This window comes from Thermobia domestica, chromosome 4, assembly GCF_964235325.1.
Source record: "Thermobia domestica chromosome 4, izTheDome1.hap1.1, whole genome shotgun sequence".
NCBI classification, from domain to species: domain Eukaryota; kingdom Metazoa; phylum Arthropoda; class Insecta; order Zygentoma; family Lepismatidae; genus Thermobia; species Thermobia domestica.
The window spans coordinates 82,473,645-82,493,698 of NC_137457.1; the positions used below are offsets into that span (position 1 = coordinate 82,473,645).

A 20,054-nucleotide genomic window follows, 5' to 3' on the forward strand; every position below is an offset into this window, starting at 1 on the left:
CCTAAATTTTCGATCTGTATTTTCAGTTCTCTAAATAATGAATATAACCTGTTGTGTTACATGGGTTTATCGTTTACAAGAAAAGAGTAACCAAGTTATGTTTCCTACTTCAACAAGATTTGCAAAACATTCAGAAAATATAATTTATATTACAAAAATATTTCAGTATATGTAACAATAGAATAGAATTGAGTTTTGTTTTGTATTTTCAAAATAAATGTGTGTGAACTGAGCTATTGTTTGTAATTTTCTTTCGTAATACCATAGAATATCTTGCATAAACACATCACTTGCTTACTTGGCACATAGGTTGGAAGTAGCTTTTTACATTATTGCCTCTGTTAAGTGATTCGGTAATGTAATTTTTATATTTCATTTATTAGAAGTTATATATTATTAAAAATAATTATAAGTTCCCATTACGTCATTGCTAGGATTAGTTTATTTTGAAATTATGTATAGTAATTATCCTCCCGTGAAACTTTTTTCCGTTTGAGTACAATTTGATTAACATGTTTTACTGAGTTTAGCTGTTAGTCTTTCAACTTTTGCCTAGGTTTCCTTTATCCTTAGAATTTTTTCATACATTCTTTACTCTTTATCCTTTCAAGAAGCCATCTCCTCATTGCTTCCCTCCTCAAAATTTTACAAGAAAACGTTAGTATATTTGACAGTACCAAAGATTGTAAATGCCGAAATGTAACTATGATATAACGTAAAATATGTGCTCAGATATATTGAAAATCTTTACTAACGTGATAAATACACATACGATTGTGTCAGAAGGGCTAATGGAATAAACACCATTGCGTGGGAGAACTTGTGGTTAAATATAACTTCCATTCTCGTTTACCTTCAGCAAAGCACATTCGTTTTCAAAATCATGTTCCGTAGATGTAGAGTTCTGGTTCCTTGCTCTATCATTAAGAGATTTCAAAGGAATCATTTTCATTTTTTGCATGTTAGGATACTTCGAAATATTTCGGGGTGGGTATTACGGTCTTCTAACGGAACAGGGAGAATTCTGGTAATTTGGACGAATTGTACGTTGTAAGCGACGTTGGCTTGGCATGACTATAATAATAAGAATCGTGATGTAATAGCAATAAAGGAAGTAAGTTCTGCCAACACGATATTAAGAGTGCCTTGAATAAAGATTCATGTTTTCAATATGATCTGTCACGGGTGATCTATTATTAAGGTGTTGCAAGCAAACGACAGAGTATGTTCTGTTATTTCTACCAACCATTGAACGGGTAATAGTTTCGTAATTCGGTTCACCTGGTCCAAATGCGTGATGAACGAAAATAATGTTTTTCGTTTATATTGTAAAATTTTTACTAGATCGTTACATCCTAGAATTAATGGAAAAGCTCCAACATCCACGTCGACCATTATGTACGGAACATCTACTCGATCGTGGATCGACAAACCCTTTTTCATGAGAATAGTTAGTGTAATCAGTTGATTCTGTGAAAGAAAGAAATGTTCAAAAAACATAGTACTTCATTCGACAGTATTCTCATATTTTTGTAGCATTACTGATGTAAGAGAGCCGTGTTGCAACCTAATATCAACCAATCGATTATCCCTCGAACCAGGCTAAGATTATCCTTAATGGAATCGCACTGGGAATTAAAAGTCGCTCTGTAGGACGGTGGATAACTATTTCTCGAACTGTTACCCGTACATGAAAACTTCTGTTCCCTACTGAAATAATATCGGGCAGAAGTTACTTAATTTTAGAGTTATTTTCCGCGTCTTGAGAGCGAGTTGTCGTGTAATCTCGTTTATCTCTTTTACGTCCCTCGATTTTTCCATAGACATAAGATGCTCTTGGCCAAACGGACCCATTCATGTTTTATGTTTCAATTTGTAGTTTACACCTCATTCGTACATGCAATAGTGTTGTGACTTGAAGTTGGTACATGAATTTCTCGTTTAAAACAGAAGAGTCGGATGGAATGGTTTCTAGCTAAACATCATTTTCAAATTAATTATTAAATAAGATTTACAGCTATAACTTATAATATATTCCAGTCAACAATAAGTAACAATAGAACTAAATTGAGTTTTTTTTTATTATTTTGAAGACAGCAAAACGTGCAATGAGATAATGTTTGTAGTATTTATTCTTAAGTAGAATATAAAAGAATATGTCACATCATTTTTTGATTTGACATACAGACTGGAGGAAGCAATTTGCATAATTACCTGAGATTTTTAGTATGGTAAAACATTACTTCATATTTCATTTCGTAAAAAGCTTCGGTATTATTTTAAGTAATTAACACAGGGATGCAAATAACCACTCGCCCACTCGTCGGGACGGGTGGTTCATCGATACGTGCCAGTATTTAATATCATACCGAAGCTAAGGAAGTTATTTCCATTGTGGGCTGTGGGCTAGTACTTTTATTTCTTTGACTAGCAAAATTTTGTTTGTCATTTGCATCCTTGTATTAACAATTACATGCCAATATCTCTAGAGATTACTAAGATCCCGGTTGCACTTAAGGATGTGAGTTAGTGATATTGAAATATCAAAATCAGATGGTTTGCTGTGAGCTCATAAATTTGTAGTGTCCCTAAATTAATAAGTTGTAGGTGGATACAACCTAAGTTGGAATTCAGCCGCTGAACCTAATGGGTAAACATTATAAAAGTCCGTTATTAGTGTACCATCAATAATTTTTGGTTTCGTTAAAAGAAAAAGTGACACTCCAGATATCATTTAAATTCAGTATAAATTTCTACCTTGACGTGAAATTTTGACGTATAAAATAACTTTAAATTATTGATATTAGTGTCGAATCAATTGGGTCACAGAGTTCAAGAGTAGCACTTCTAATGAGCTTTAACTTATGGTCTAGCTTCCGGTAGCGGTAAGATAGCTATTACACCAAAAGGGAGTGAAATGAAAACTATATAAAATGATTGAAAACGACAGACATTACTCAAGAGCCCATTGTTACAGGATCAGTAAGATAAATAGCAAAATTTCTAATTATGGTTAAGTTCAGCATTATTACTACCCCTGGTGAAGGAAGGAATGATGACATGAAAAAAAAAGTAATCGAAATCAAACGATGTTAATATCATGTCCATAGTTTTAGGGGTCCACAGTTTTACGTTAATTCTCGGCACTCCATGTACCATATAAGAGTCGACGTTTAATTTCCGTTAAAACAGTGGGTTAGTGAGAATGTATTTTTAGGTGAAAAATAAATGACAAATATTAGTTTGGGGTGAGAAGGCATCAAGTGCAAAATATCTCAAACGGCTGACATTAGTGTCTTATCCAGAGTACGATAGAAAACCTATTACAATACACTACAATAACATTCAATGACACACTTACACATGAACGTGTATGTTAGATGGGAACACTGCTCGCAATATATATATATATATATATTTGAATGCATAAACGAATGATACCATTTATAATCCATAGATGAAGGATTAGTTATGATCAGAAGGGCGTATAACTTTAAGTACAAGAGGACGACGGGATGCAGGAGCTGAAAAGTAAAATAACAAATTTACTGAAATCGTTGTTGCTCACTTGAGAAAATCATTTATTAATCTAGTATATGTGTCAAACAAAGACTCAAGACTGAGGAAAAAAATAAAGTTTAGTAGTATTTTTCTCTACAATGTTCAGGTATAGTATTCTTTTTTTATGCATCGTAAGACACATTGAAATTTTATTAATCGTGGAAAGATTACCATTCATTTCAAGTTCATTTCATTTTCATCCGTAAATCATACATGAAGCTCGAATTAAGACGAGCGTGTGAGTCGGACACGTTAATAAATAGATACAAAGAAATAACTATTACATGCTAAAAGACAATAACTCTACGGTATTATATGAGAAAAATTACACTGTACGATCAACAAGCTGCATTAAGCAGATAGGTATTCATCTACTGAATAAAAATAATTGTCAAATAGGTACTTCTTTGTAACTGATTTAAATACATACATTGATTCAATGTTACGAATATCTTTGGGAAGGATATTATATAAAATTTGATATATACCAAAATAAATGCTTCTGCAGCTATTTATATCCAAAATATTTTTAATAACCTTCAAGGCGTAGGAAACAATTATTAAGTTTTTGTGCTAACGACATTATGTGAGTATCCCAAGTAAGGGTGTTACTTATACGATGACCTAAGCATTTGTTGAAGTTACATACTTTAAGTGAGAATTCGTGATTGATATATTTATGTCATGATAAATGGTATGTTTCTGTCGTAAATGGTGAAAGTTCAGGGTCACTGATTTTTCTGCATTTACATTTAAACTGTGCAAAGTAAACCAATTCTGTAATTGATTCTTTATGCTTTTTATTTGCTGTTGCAGTTTATCGTATTTTTCACCTGTAATCAGAATACTTGTATCATCTGCATATAAGGTTGACTCCACTGAGTGAAAGTATTTAGGAAGATCGTTAACGTATAGCGAAAAGGACAGTTTCCAAAACCGAGTCCTGTGGAATAACGGTTAAAACAGTGTTGGATTGACTACGGGAGATGACTACGGGATTACGTTTTTTATCCGTGTGTATTATTTAGACATATTGAGTCATGTTTTCAAAATAGGATTCTTACCAGTCATTTACTACTCCGCATAAGCCATAGGCTTTTACTTTCTCAATTAGTATATTATGGGGTACTAAATCAAAAGCCTTTGGAAAATCTAAAAAATACATAGGCACTTCTTCCCATTATCCAATACATTTCTTCCTGTTCAATATAATTATGTATTGCTCTAGTTGTTGATTTGTTCTTTTGGAATCCATGCCGCGACGTCGAAATAACGTTGGGCTTGGAAAGAAAGCAGAAGTTTAGTTAAGTATTACAGATAAAAATATCATTGAGAAAGGAGAAAGTATTGAGATTGGTATTGGGATGTTTACGCCTTTCTTATATAGAGGTTTAATATTTGCATCTAGGACAGGAAATTCACTGATTTGAAAAGACAAATTTATTAAGTAACGTAACGCTCTTGCTAAATGAATACTACTTCCTTTTGCTATTACATTGGTATTTCATCTAGAATCGTGAACCAGGTATGTTTAGATTATTTCATTATTGTTAAAATTTCATTTTTAGATATTGGGCATAGAAACTATGAATTATTTATTTTGTTAAACAATAACTGCTCTCAAGGATGCTGACAATTTTTAAGTATAATTTTCTGAATACTAGTTAAGTGATTGTTGAAAAATTGGCAATAATAAATGGATTACTAGTAAGATTTCCGTTTGAATCAAATTTCAATGTTTTCTTCAATTACTCGTTCGTTACTATTAGTTCCATGTTTTACTATACTTCATAATATGTCGGTTTTATTTTCAGATTTTATTAGGCGTGTTGAGTATTATCGTGCTTTTCCAATTTTAAGATATTTTTATAAGTCTTTTTTTTTACCTGTTATAGTACACTATGTTCATTTTTTAACTCACCTGTCTTATAACCTTAATTTAAAGATTTTAACTTCGTAATAGAAACTTTAGCCGCAGGTGTTATACATGATTTGTTATTTTTTATTGCAATTGGGCTAAGTTTGCTAGGAAATGTCTCATTGAAATAAGGAGTGTTTGTGCCATGAAAAATGTTCCAAGTTTCATTTATAGATTTGTTGGTGTATATTTCCTCCTAGGTTTCATAACAAGTATAAAATTGAAATAGGAGATACTACTTTCATTAAAAATCCTTGTGTATTCGGATGTGACTTTCGAGTGCTTGTTTCGATTAGCCTTTTGCAAATGAAAATATTTAAGTGAAATAGTTGATCTTCATGACCCGAGAATCCACTATTTATGACTGGAACTGTACCGTTTATATATTTTTACATATAAAGTAATTGATCAAGTTCCCTGCGACTATGATAAGTTATTTTTGTAGGTACATTGCCCATTCGAAGGGTACATTGCCCATCGATATTAGTTACAAGGAAGTTTACATTCAGATCACTTATTATAACAGCATGATTATTAGACAGAGCAAAATAGTCCATAATTATTTCAAGGTTTTGAATAAAATTATTCAGATCGCTGTCAGAAGTTCTATAAACACATATTAAGACCAGCCTATGAGTCTTATTGAAATACATAATGACAAGGTAATTCGAAACTAAGTTATGTATACTGGTAAGAATATGCTTTCTTGTTGCTTTCATCTTCGTAGGTGAAAGAACATTTTTAATGAAAGTAAGTACAACGAACACAAAAGTAATTAATCTATGCTGCAATGAGAAAAGAGAAAAATAATACGTATATTAATGCCATTGCCTTCGAAAGTCAGTTATATTTCAACAGAAGTAACTTTCAGCGAGTGATCATATTATATTCTTGGTTAACCACTGGACTTCTAAACCTAATATGGTCAGTTCTATTACATTTTTTTCCTTTTCAGTTTTTAATTATATTTTCTTTAGAGCATAGATATTTCCTTTCAAAATGTATATTTAACGAAATCACTTGTGTATATATTTTAGAAGAATCATTTCAAGACATAAGTTTTTTAATATATAACATTTTAAATGTAGTGTGTAGCCTGAATGTCAGTATATTAAATATGAATGTTAAATACTAATTAGGCAAAACCTGTAATTGCAATACAACGCGTTTCATGTAGCTTCCAGGTTATAATGGACGCTGAACTCCAGTATAATCTACCAACTAAGATTCAAACTGTATAACTAAGGACGATTTATTAGCTTTTCTATTAAATTTTTGTGTATCGAGTACAAATTAGGACTATTCCTCTTTCTCATTAAAATACCTGTAGTATATACTTGTAAATTTGTAAATATAATTAACATTCCACACATTCTTGTACCATATTGAATAAGACTGATACTGTCATATAAAGATAAAGTAATAAACTTACTGATTGTTTTATCAAAAGCGAGAAAACATTTTAAAACACCTGATTCAACATTTTCGAATAATTTCAATACTTATTGCGTATGACCTACTCACTAACATATGCCTATTTTCTATAGGCACTAACATCAAAATGAGATGACGACCCTTTTGAAACAAGGTCGAATAGAAAGGATTATACTGTTATCCGAGGGTCAGACCGGAAATCTCACCTGATTCGCAGCTCTTGTATTACGTTTAGTTTATATAGAAACATAGTATTCATAAATAGTTATAAGTCAATTTAAGACAATGTACTACACTCTTCACTCAAAATAACAAAAAGCATAGAGCCATTATAAAAGACAATAACCTCTTTTTTCAAACTCGGTAAAATATATTTATTTAACATAGCCTAAATTACATTTTAAAGGGTCACTTTTAGACATGAACTATCTACGTCACAGTTCAAACGACGAATATTTAACCTTGCATACCTTCTAAAGATACAATATATTACAATTCAGATTTAAATAGTACTTCGAAATTAAAGATTAAATATAAAACCAGATGTAGTTCGTGAAGATTATGCAACATAGCAGATCTAATAAGAGAGAATGGCTTATTTTTTAACCTCTATCTTAACATGGCAGAAACTACAATAGACTATGTAATATGGCAGAGCTAATAGAAGAGTATGGTTAATTATTCAACTACTATTTTAAAACAGCAGAAAATTACATAAGGCTATGAACCTTATCTCTATGGCCAATTTTTCAATCTCTGTTTTAACATGGCAGAAATTACACAAAGACTAAGAACACCTATTTTAACAGCACTCCTATGTAATAAAGCAGGGTGTAGCTGTTCTGTTTTATCAACCTCTGTGTAACATAGCATTCGCCAATTACTGCATGTCCTAAAAGTACTAAACATCGTGGTCAAAGGCCAAATACTTAAAGCAGAATAAATCGTAAACGCAGCCACATATTGATATACTTTTTCCACATTTCATAATAGCTCACCCACTACTACATGTTCCAAAGACACTGACCATCGAGTTCAAAGGTCAAATAGTTAAACCAGAATAACTCGTAAACGGAGCAAAGTATTGAGGTGCTGTTCCCACACTTAGAAGTAGGCCATCAACTACTACATGCCCCAAAAGTACTAACCATCGAATTCAAATCCGAATATCTCGTAAACGCAGCAACGTATTGATGTGCAGTTTACACACTTAGTAATAGGCCAACAACTACAACATATCACATAAATACTGACCATCGATGTCAAAAGTTTAAGTCCGAAAATCTCGGAAACATAGCGTCATATTGAGGTGTTGTTTCCACATTTAGTAGTAGGCCATCAACTACTACACGTCCCAAAAGTACTGATCATCGATGTCGAAGGTCAAATATTTAAATGCTATAACTTGTAAACGAAGCAGCGTATTGAGGTAGTGTTTTCACATTTAGGATTGGCTATCAAATACCACATGACCAAAAAGTAGAGACCATGAAAGTCAGACGTCAGATATTAAAACCAGAATAACTGTTAAACGGAGTCACATATTGTGGCGCAGTTTCCATGTTAACAATAGGTCATCAACTACTACATGTCTCCGAAGTAGTGACCATCCAGGTCAAAGGTCAAATATATACACTGGAATAACGTTTAAAGGAAGCAACGTGTTAAGGTACTGTTTCCACATTTAGCAATAGGTCGTCAACTTTTACATGACCAAAAAGTAGTGACAATCGAGGTCAAAGGTCAAATATTAAAATCAGAATAAATCGCAAACGGAACAACTGGTAAATTTGTGCGACCTATTGAATTTTGTGCCAAGCAAAATACAGTTAAGAAACAGTAAATTTGATAGGCTTGTTTACTTTTGAATTAACGAGAAACAATCAAAAAAAAACATTTTAACTACCTAAAAATTTCTGTAAGTCTTTTGGGTTATTCAAATAAATGAAAAAATGAATATCGATGCAGCATTATAAGTAACCAGAAAAAAGTGAAGAATGAATAAAATGTGATTGGATTATTTCCTTATGTACCAACTGAAAAGAACGAAGAGCTATTATAGCTTTTGTATTATTCAAATAAACGAAGGAACAAATTTTTATTTCCTATAAAATGTGAAAAAGTTTCATTTTAAAGAACTCAAATTTTTATATCATTTTGTAATAATTATATAATAAAAGAAGGAATAAATTTGTGTGACAAATTCAGTTTTGTAGCAAGCAGAAACAATGAATGAATTAACATTTTGTACGAATGAAATAAATGAAGGAAGAAGTTTGGGTGGCTCATTTAGGTTTGTACCAACGACGAAAGAATACCAATGAAGGTCCATTTCAACTGGGTCAATATTTCTGTACCATTTTGTCCTACTCAAATAAACGAAGGAATATATTTGTTTAATCTATTTTATTTTTTGTACGAATCAGAAGAAAATCAAAGAAGGCCCATTTTAATTAGCTCAGCATTTTATACATTTATTAGCATTTTAAAAACTGAGGGTAACTTGAGTTGTCTATTTCATTTTTGTACCCATCCGAAGAAAGGAAAAGAAGAACTCTTTAACTAGCTCAGCATTTTTTATGTTTGTCTGTCACTTAAACAAATGAATTAAAAAAATAGGTTTGTCCTATCTCCTTTTGTACCAACGAGAAAACAGCAAAGAAGTTAATTTTTCTACTGGCATAGAACTTTATATCTTTTCTAGTATGTAAATAAATGAAGGGTTAATTTTTGAGTGACTTTTCCAATTTTTGTAGCAAGAAGACCAGAGAAGGACCATTTTAAATAACTCAGAATTTTATATCGTTTTTTTAAATTCAAATAAACGAAGAAATAAATTTGGATGAGTATTTAGTTTTGTACCAAGCAGAGAAAGGAAAGAATTAACATTTTGTACTAAACAAGTAAACAGAGGAATACATTTGTGCTGACCAGAAAAGGGGAAGAAGGATCATTTTAAGTTAATCAGCATTTTACGTGTATACATTTTGTGCTATTCAAATAATATAAGGAAAAATTTGAGTGGTATGTTTAATTTTTGTGCCAATCAGAAGAAAAACAAATAAGTCGTTTTTAACATGTTCAGCATTTTACACCATTTTTACCATATAAGGAAAACGAAAAAATATATTGGGATGTCCTCTTTTTCCTTTGTACCAAGGACAGAAAGCGAAGAAAGATGTTGAATTTGAGTTAGAAGACAAGACAACAAACATAAACGAGGCAAGACATCAACCAAGAACAAAACATGCAAGTCGGTAAGTATAACGATTACATAAAATAATTTAGTTTTATTGTCGGTATAAGTATATCCATAAGGGTAATAGTATACATGGGAACCCCTTGATCTGTGATTTTTCTGTGTTCTATTACTACTTCTACATGAAATACCATACATTTTCTACGTAGTGCAATAGTAAGAAGTATCCATGTTGACAAGACATGCGATATGCGTTAAATTCTCCCCCCACACACATATTGTCATTGATAAAGTACAAGGGCACTACACATGCAGATATAAAATACAAGTACGTTCTTTTTTATTTTCGTATCAGTCGATAAGTAAATAAAAGTCGTTTTGTTACCCCCTTTGTAAGTTCGTACATACTCAATAAATAATCTCTAAAAGCATGAGCGTCCAGCTCCTTCGGGATCTGATGCAGCTTCATGTATATTATATCCACAAGATATTTATGTTTACAAGTTAATAAAAGCATGTGTGATGCTAGATTTCTATTTTGTATTTATATACATAAAATACCGTGCAGGTTTACTTTTGGCTCACCATTCGAAATAATTGATTGAAATAATTATTAGATTCTTCTAATAATTCTCTTTTTATTGTCTCCTAAATAATTTGCGCTACGATTTGAAATACGTCACGTGGCATAGATGAAATTCAAAAGAAGCGTCAGAAGTAATTGTCGAAAAAGTATAGTTATTCTTTTATGATTTGCGTATATATATGACGTAAATACTACAGTGCAAAAATATAAATCAACCTGTACTACGTCGCTACTAAAAAGCACCAATAGGCAGGGTTCTAGAACGCAGGCTCCTCTTCTAACTGTAATAAAGACAGATCAACGCGCTTTGCGGGGCTTTAACCCGCCTTCACTTGCTAACGCTCGCTCGGCAATATTATGTGAATTAAATATTTTACTTTGGTACAGAAAAAAACATCTTTAACCTATATGGGGGACCTGTGTTCTAGAAGCTTCCCGCACCAATACTGTCTGAGTCAGTGCATTGCGAAGTTGGAGGTCAGCAGGAGCGAGGGGATGCTTCCAAAGGGAAAATATGAGGGCAAGTCTTTACTTTAGTCAAGGCAGTGACAATAACCAATTGTTCTGAACCGGTTCCTGCAGTTACAGTTCCCAAGAAGGAAAGAGAGAAAACAACGTGCCCTGCGGGGCTCTAACCCGCCTTTATTCGCTGATGCTCGCTGGCAATACTATGTACTGACATAATATCACTGCCTTGCCCAAAGTAAAAAGTTACAAAAGATGCGTACATTACCATTTTTAAGACAGGTTACAATAATTCTGCGTGCAGTTTTACTTCTGGTGTGCCACTCGAAAGCAGTGTTTCTTTCAGAAGTAATGTTCTGGGGACATTGCTCATGCTATTCTAGTTATTATTATAAACGTAATATTTTGGTCTGCTCCGGGGTGCGCGGTAATTTTGGCACCAGTAGTTTTGACACGGTAATTTTGGCACCGGTAATTTTGGCACCATTTATAATAGAAGTACAGAAAATGTGAGAAAATACTCTGAATGTAATATATATTTAAATTCACATGTTATTAACTAGGATTGTTCCAGCGCGACGAATCAAACCAGTGACGAATGTACAGTCAGTGACAAAATTTCTTTCACTTCTGTAAAATTTATTTGCCTATAACTTTGGAATTGATGGACAGATTTGAAAAGTTTTCTTTAATTTATGGAAAACTGTATCTTCTTTGAGTTACTGAAGACTGCACTATGTTCACTGCGCTGAGTTTGTATTTTACTTTCAGGTGCAAACAGTAACAGGTGATTCGAACCATGGAAATTGAAGTACAGAGAAAAAAAATAAAAAATACTCTGGATATAATAGATATTTACGTTCACATGTTAATGACTAGAACTGTATCAGCACGTATAATGAAACCAGCGACAAATGTACAAACACCAGTAAAAGGTAATATTGGTAGCTTCATTAGTTATTCAAAGCAAGTCAAAATTATTGAACTCTTAACTAAGAAAACTTAAATACAAACTTACGCAAGAAAAATTAATAAATCAATAAATGAATTTCAATAACACATGATTTGCAATGATATATGGTTCACAATAATCCCAATTGTAAAACATTGCACCTTTTCATGAGGCTTTGGGATATGCGTGAGAGGGAAGCCGGAAGTTTCGATGGAAAGAATCTCGGTGTAATCTCTTCTGCAAAATAAGTTGGTACATTAACATCTATTATATCCAGAGTATTTTCTAATTTTCTTTCTCTGTACTTCAATTTCCATGGTTCCAATTAGCGTTTACTGTTTGCACTTGAAAGTAAAATACAAACCCATTAGAGGGGAATTTTAACTTGCTTTGAATATATAATGAAACTGCCAATAGTATCTTTACCGGTGTCTGTACTGTCAGTAACAAAAGTTATTTTCCTATGTTAAAATTTCTTCCGCGAATATCTCTCGAATGGACGAACAGATTTGAGTGAAATATTCAGCAACTTAAAGCAGATATAGTTTTCGGTAAATTTCAGAAAACTACTCAAATCAGTCTATCAATTCCAAAGTTATAAGCAAAATAAATTTTACAGAAGAGAATGAAATTTTGTCGCTGACTGTACATTCGTCACTGGTTTGATTCGTCGCGCTGGAACAATCCTAGTTAATAACATATGAATTTAAATATCTATTACATTCATAGTATTTTCTTACATTTTCTGCACTTCTATTATAAATGGTGCCAAAATTTCCGTTTGCTTCGTTTCTTGGTGCCAAAATTACCGTGTCAAAACTACTGGTGCCAAAATTTCCGCCTTTCCTCCTCGGGGAGCCACTGCCCCGCCAAAAACAGGTCTTGAAGAAACACTGCTCAAAATACTTAGTGAAATATAATTCTTTCGCTTCTTTCCTTCTTGTTGTCTATTTAATGATTTTCGCCAAGCGACGTATAAATTTTTCACTTGGCATAGATAAAATTCAAGGAGACCGTCAGAATTAATTGTCCAAAAATTACAATTCTTTTACGATTTGCATATCTATACCGATTCTTGATGTGTGGATAAGTGGTACAGTACAAAAAATACAAACCAATCTGTGTTAGGGGGCTACTAAAAAGCACGAATGCCATCTAGCCGAGTCGGAGGGTAAAGGCGAGAGGCCCAAGGGGGTGCTTCCGAAGGGAGTAAGCACGTACATTTCTATTATGATGACGGGTTAATTGCGCGTATATTACCATTTTAATGACGTATTTACGATTTTTTCAGGGGAGAAGGGCTTGGCTAACTTTGCTGTGCAAGATAATTCATTTACTTTAATATAGTAAGTACAATTGCAAGGAGCTTAAGCCTTGAAGCCCCTCTTTAATACACCACTGGGTTATAATAATTCTGGGGTTCACTCGAGCAGACGTTTACACCCAGAAAAAATTTTATAGATAAAATGTGATGAGAAATATTTATCGTGAAGGAATGAGAGTGTTAATGTAATTATTTCTGTCATTGCACAGCTTATTGAAATGGATTTTCAATGCAAATAGGGTAGAAGTAAGCGCCGGGAATTTGCGGTTCATACGTCAGTTGTGGAGATCTGAGATGGCCGTAATATAAACATTTTTTTAAAGGATTGTTTAATAAAGAGAGAAGGATTATACAAGTTTCCGCAGAGTAATTGTATGGCGAAGCGTGTAAAATCAACTGCGCAAAGTGTGGAAAAGATTTATTCAAGAAGAAAAATTCAGAACAGAGGCAATAGCCCTATATACACTATTTTCTGTCATAAAGGTAAGAAAGAAAGACGATGTAAGACTCGTGTATTAGCTGCGAAAGGTATTTTTTTAAGGATCGAAATTAAATGTTTTAAAAGATAAGAATAATTACAAATATTGTAAATGTTTTTCCACCATCCTCGTTTATGCGTACCCGCTTCCTCCCTTGTGACAAGGTTCTAGATTACTGGTCCCCCTTCCGTTTGAGAAGTAATAAAACAGAAAACAACGTGCCCTGCGGGTCCTAACCTGCCTTCACTCGCTGACGCTCGCTCGGCAATACTATATAAGTTAAATGTATAAACTTTAGTACAGAAAGAAACCTACCCAGCTACTAATCTAAAGGGGCACCAGTAATTTAGAACCTTCTCGTCCGTTGTCGCTGACGTGCCTGCTCGCTACGCTGTCGCTCGGGCCCTTCTGCTGTGCTTCTGCTCTGACTCAGATAGCATTCGTGCTTTTTTACTGGCCACCTAGCAGAAATTGTTTCGCTTTTTCTTTTAGAGGTTCTCATTTAGTGCATAGGGGGGAACGGTTGTCAGTGGTAGAGCGTGCACCTCCGGTGCTTGGGGTCCCAGGTTTGATCCCAGCTAGCGCCGTGTGGATTTTCTCATGGGTTTTCTCGGGGTTCTCCCGTTTCCTCCCACTTTCTTCATTCCATCATTTCACTCATTTCTCATTATCACCGTCTTCTTTAGCCGAACCGGTATAAACGTGGGACGTTAAACTTAAGGATTTCTTTTCGTTTAGTGCATCTTCTGCAAAAAGGAACCGGAAGATGCAAGAAATTTGGTAAAACAGTCTGCTCGAGTATTGCCTAATTCTGAGTGCAGGCTTACTACTGGCGTGCCGCTCGAAATAATTGTTCCAAAATTATAATTCTTAAGCTATTTTTCTTATTGTCCCTTAAATGGTTTGCGACAGGCGAAATGTAAATATTTCACCTGGCATACATAAAATTTAAGGGGGCCATCAGACTAGATTTGCCGAAAGATTATAATTATTATTTTTGCGATTTGCGTATATATATATATGTGTGTGTGTGTATGTATATGTAATGTATTGTATTCAGGGTTTCCCCAAGTGGGCCCAGCCCGGAAAAACCCACCTGGGTTTTTGAGCTTTTCGTTAATATATTATTGGTGCAATTAGGGTGATCACATTGGAAGTGATTCTTATTAGATTTTGGACTTTCCTTGGGCGAATTAGTTGCTTTCACGTTAAGATATACAAGATTTAACGTAAGACCTTTATAAAGTTCTGAATGCACTGAATACATTAAAAAAGACGTACCTTAGATTGAGATAATTATTGAAAAAATTAATGTATGGATTGTGCTTATAGCCTATTTGAAGCAAAATATGCAATTTTATATTTTAGAAAATACTTTCCGTGAATAGTGTGCTCGCCCATTCCCCGACGCCGAAGGACATTATCCCTCATACATCTGATAGGTTTAGGGCCATAGGTGCTGGTACTACTAGTAAGTATGTAGTGTATTAATAAAACTATTAGTATTATTTTTTATTATATTTGATGGTAACGCTACAGAGTTTAGTTTAGTTATTTGTTGCTAGTTTTCAAATAAGCTCTCTGTAGAATCAACAGCAGCAATAGCGTAAAAATTCGTGTCACATTTAAGAATCTTATTGCTCGGAGTTTTGAGGAGTACGTAACGCTTACTATTTGAAGTGCTGCATTCAAACTTCGTAGTAGTGGAAGTTTCGATGTACAGTAAATAAATCTTGTATTTTCGGAAGATAATAATAAACCTTCGTCGCGAAAAAAGTGCTCGGGAAATTCCCTCAATTAAACGCACAAAGCATCGAAACTGAATACTTCAACAATAAAACTTTTTGAAAAAATGAAATAAAATCTTCCAGTTTTACGTCCAACGCTTATGCCTGTTAGGCTAAAGGAGATTACAAGAAACGAATCAACAAAGTAGGAAGAAACGGAAGAACCCCGAGAAAACCCACGAGCACGGTGTTTGTCTACCAAAGAGTCGACACGGCGCGAGCTGGAATCGAACCAGGGACCCCAAGCACCGGAGGTGAACGCTCTACCACTGAGCCACCGCGCCCCTAATAAAACTATTTATTTTACGCTGTAAGATATTTAGTTTAATTTAAGACATATTGAAACATTTACTTTATGAAATATAAATTATACAGGGTGTTTAAAAAAATACCGACAACATTTGGGAGATGATTCCTGACACCAAGATAAGAGAAAAAGTATAGATCAACGTAGAATTTTGTCGGATATCTCTGTATCAACCAGAAAAAATTACTATTGGAATAAGTCAAGACGAGTCATCACAAAATTTGGGGACCAATTTCGTAATCCGAATATCAAAATCGAAATTTAAGTAGCTCAAAATTTTGTACCAGTTTGATATCTTTATAAATATATAATGAAAAGAAAATGTACCATTTAAATAAGCGAAGGAGAGCAATATTAAACTTTGTTCGCTCTTTTAGATTAGTGTGTACTTTTCAAATTCAAACTTTAAGTAGCTAACTGAGTACCTTGTTACTGAATGTTCTATGAGTTTACGTTTTATGATTTTCGAGCTATACATATATAAATATTCGTCCTTTGACTTATAATCTATATAGTGTTTCCAAAATTGAGTCTACAGAATGTAATTTAGATAGAGGAGAAATATTTTGTAAGATTTAAAAATAAGATTATTATCTTTTATAACGATGTATAATTTCTGTTATGATAAATTGGAGTGAACAAATAAAGCATCCTTAGTGCAATTTTGTTAGATAGGGCTCACGGTTTTCTTGTGTAATTTGTGCTATGCTTAATAGATATTCGAAATAGATGGTGATAAAATAAAGTCAGCTGCTTTGCTAAATAGGTGTTAAAAAGTGTTGAAAATGTTGTTTTGATCCTTCATAAAAAACTTAACCACAAATGTAGAGTAATCGTGTAAATTCTGCTATAGTAAAGAGGGTTTGACGAAATGTTTTAGTAAATTCTATTTTTTAATAGGATTACCTAAGACAGTTCTCTTATCCTTTACAAATTTCTTGCTTTAAACAGTGGTTGAAAACGTGCTCGTACTCTAGCCTAAGTTTCTGTTAGTAAACATGGGGTTGAAAATCTCGAACTCTTTTGTAAAGGATTGCAGATGTTCTTGTATCATTTCATAATATGGGATACAGAGATGCACTTCATTGTTTTTTCTGTACTTATGCTCAATTTTTGCTTGTAAACGTTTGAAAGGTGGTCATAATAATTTATTAGATTCTTATAGGTCATAATTATTTATTAGATTTTATTAGATTCTTATATAATATTTGTTACGCTAAGAAAAAGAGGCTGGTATATGTGTTCTTATTGTTTGCCTATAATCGCTGCTATGTTGATGGTGTGAAGGTGTGCTTAGTAGAGAAAAAAGAAGATTTAATCCTTTGTCAGCATATTAGAAAGTGGCCGAACAATGAGAATGAGTTCTATAGTGTACTCATTTTGGTATACCTGTCGATACTTGTGTGGGACCTGGTCAAAAGTATCACAGCCAAAACTTCCACACTCAGAAAATGTCAAAACACCCACCCAAACTTTCATATTCCGCGCAAATGGACAAATCTCCCAAATCCATGAACGGCCGTAACTCCCACAGCCAAACTTCCCTCACAGATATGCGGTCATAACCCCCAACGGTTATAACTCGCTCACAAATGTTCAAAACTCCCACACATAACAAGGGTCATAACCCCATATAAATGGATAGAAGTTCGAAAAAATGGACAAAATTCCCACACGCAGGAATTGTCACAACTTGCACACAAATAAACAAAATCGCCACATAATAGGACAAATTCCCAATAATTTGAAATGATCCTAGTCGCATGTCTTTCATGTTTCACACGCTGAAAATAATAGAAAGAAGTCCAAAACCGCTTGCGATGCAAAGTGGATAAAGTGATAGGTGGACAAATCCCTTGTACTTGGATCACAAGCGTTTTTGGACTTGTTTTTATTATTTTAGGCTGATTAAGCTTACAAGACGTGCAACAAGGATTATTTCAAAGTGTGGGATTTTGTCCGATTGTGTGGACTTTTGGCCATTTGTGTGGCTGTTGTGACAATTTCTACGTCTGGGAGTTTTGTCCATTTGTGTGGGAGTTATGATCTATTTTGTGGCCATTTTGACATTTCCCGAGTTCGGGAGTTTTGGCGGTGGGAGTTTTGACCTACACCCACTTGTGCCATCACACACCGTGTAGCAATAGAAATTCGTATAAGTGGTATTGTCCACGTACGGTAAAATGGTACAACTTTCCTCAAAGAGCTTTGAAGCGGCGGAATAACTTCTACTATTACTACTAATACTGCAACAACAAGAACAACAATAACTATTAATAATAATAAAACTATTTAATTTCCAAGAGATTTAAGCTGTTCGCAGATAGAACTCTATGTAACATTATATTTTATTATTATCATTATCTATTTACTTATTAACAACTTTGGTTCTTATGAAAATAAAATTCGTACTCAAAATTTTTGTTTCAAAGATATTTAATTTACGATGTTTAGTTATTTCGTTTATAATGTTTCTAAGAATCTGTAAAAATATACACCTAATTTAATATAACTTCTTAGCTCCTTCTAAATTAGTTGTGAATTGTCACTTTGTCACTTGTTATTGCCACTTTCCAATTTATAGTATCTTCATAGCGGGTTTACTTTTTGTTTCAATAGTACCACCTATCTGATTTTTGAAGAATAAACATAACACAAATTACCTGCATATGCATTATTACAAGGTGTCAGATGTTAAAGTTAGTTTCGTTAACGTTAGATACTGGTATTATTTTCTGTGAAGTTTTTTTTAGATGTGTATGTTGTATGGGGTTCTAAGTTCTCATTTGTGCCAGTGTGTGCGAGTGTGAAGAAAAATTATAGCTTCGAGTTCAAACAGAATATGCTATATTGAAGATTAAATCAAATATTGTTTTCTCTGAGAAAAATGGTATACAACTACTACAGTGCTTTTCAAACTCAATATCATCTCATAATGATTAATGGCATTTGTTAACATTACTTACTCAAAGACCAATTTATAAATTTCTTTCATTTTGCAAAGAAACTAGCTGAAAGGTTAACAGCTGGTATCCTCTGGAAACTTTAACGACCAAATTGAGAAAGTTGTGGAAGCATTAAGGAAACTTCCCATTATAATTGAAAAAGGCAATTAGTGTTTATTCTTATTTGTTATTTCCCAAATGGTGACTAAATCACTTGAATGATTCTGCTATAAAATTTTCATTTCATAGCAACCCCTATTAATCTCATACGTTAGGTGATATTAGGACTGGTGATAAACTTGTTATGGGAGGAGAGGGAGACGAGAGGGAGAGGAGATGGAAAGCTTTACCAGTCGCAGTATTTTGTCCAGAAATTATTTCGTCTCTCAGAATATAGAAACTAAATTTTCGTATACCGATCGACCGCTGCTTGCTGAGGGTGAAACTTCTATACAAGGGTATGTTGAAAACTCTTCTCATAATTATCCAAATTTGTTTAAAGGTGAAAAAGGGGAAATTAAATTATACCAATACTTCTTAAATTCAACAGTGAAACGCAATTACAAAGAAAGCATTTACTATTTCACATTTCGATCCTAAGCAACTACTTTTGGTATAGGAAAATTGGAAAAGATATAGATAATTGAAAATAAGTTATAGTAATTTGCGTTTTCTGTGTTTGTCAGTGAAGGGTAAAAAGTTGGTTACAAGCCTCTCGTTATTGTAAAAGCTAAGAGAACTGTCTTAGGTAGCGCTATTAAAAGCAATAGAAATAACTAAAACATTTCGTCAACCCCTTTTTACTGTAGGAGAGTTTACACGATAAATCTACATTTGTGGTTAACTTTTAATGAAAGCCTAAAACACATTTTCAACTCCTAAATGACATAGTACAAATTATGTTGAAAGCAGAGACTGTTGCGAAAGGCTAAAAGCACTATTTCTAACGTATATACCTTTATTTTATTACAATCTATTTCAAATATCTATTAGGCATAGCACAAATTACACAAGAAAACCATGAGCCTTATATTAACAACCCCTATGTAACAAAATTGCACATAGGATACTTTATTTGTTCACTCCAATTTATCATA

At 33.4% G+C, this 20,054-nt stretch overlaps 1 long non-coding RNA gene across 1 annotated transcript in view; it reads left to right on the plus strand.

Annotated features, from left to right (window-relative positions):
* Positions 1–299: 299 nt before the first annotated feature.
* Positions 300–20,054, plus strand: part of LOC145683325 (uncharacterized) — a 366,867-nt gene continuing 347,112 nt past the window's right edge. The window contains exon 1 of the long non-coding RNA XR_014131044.1: positions 300–353. This is a non-coding gene — a long non-coding RNA (uncharacterized LOC145683325). The remainder of the gene's footprint in view (positions 354–20,054) is intronic.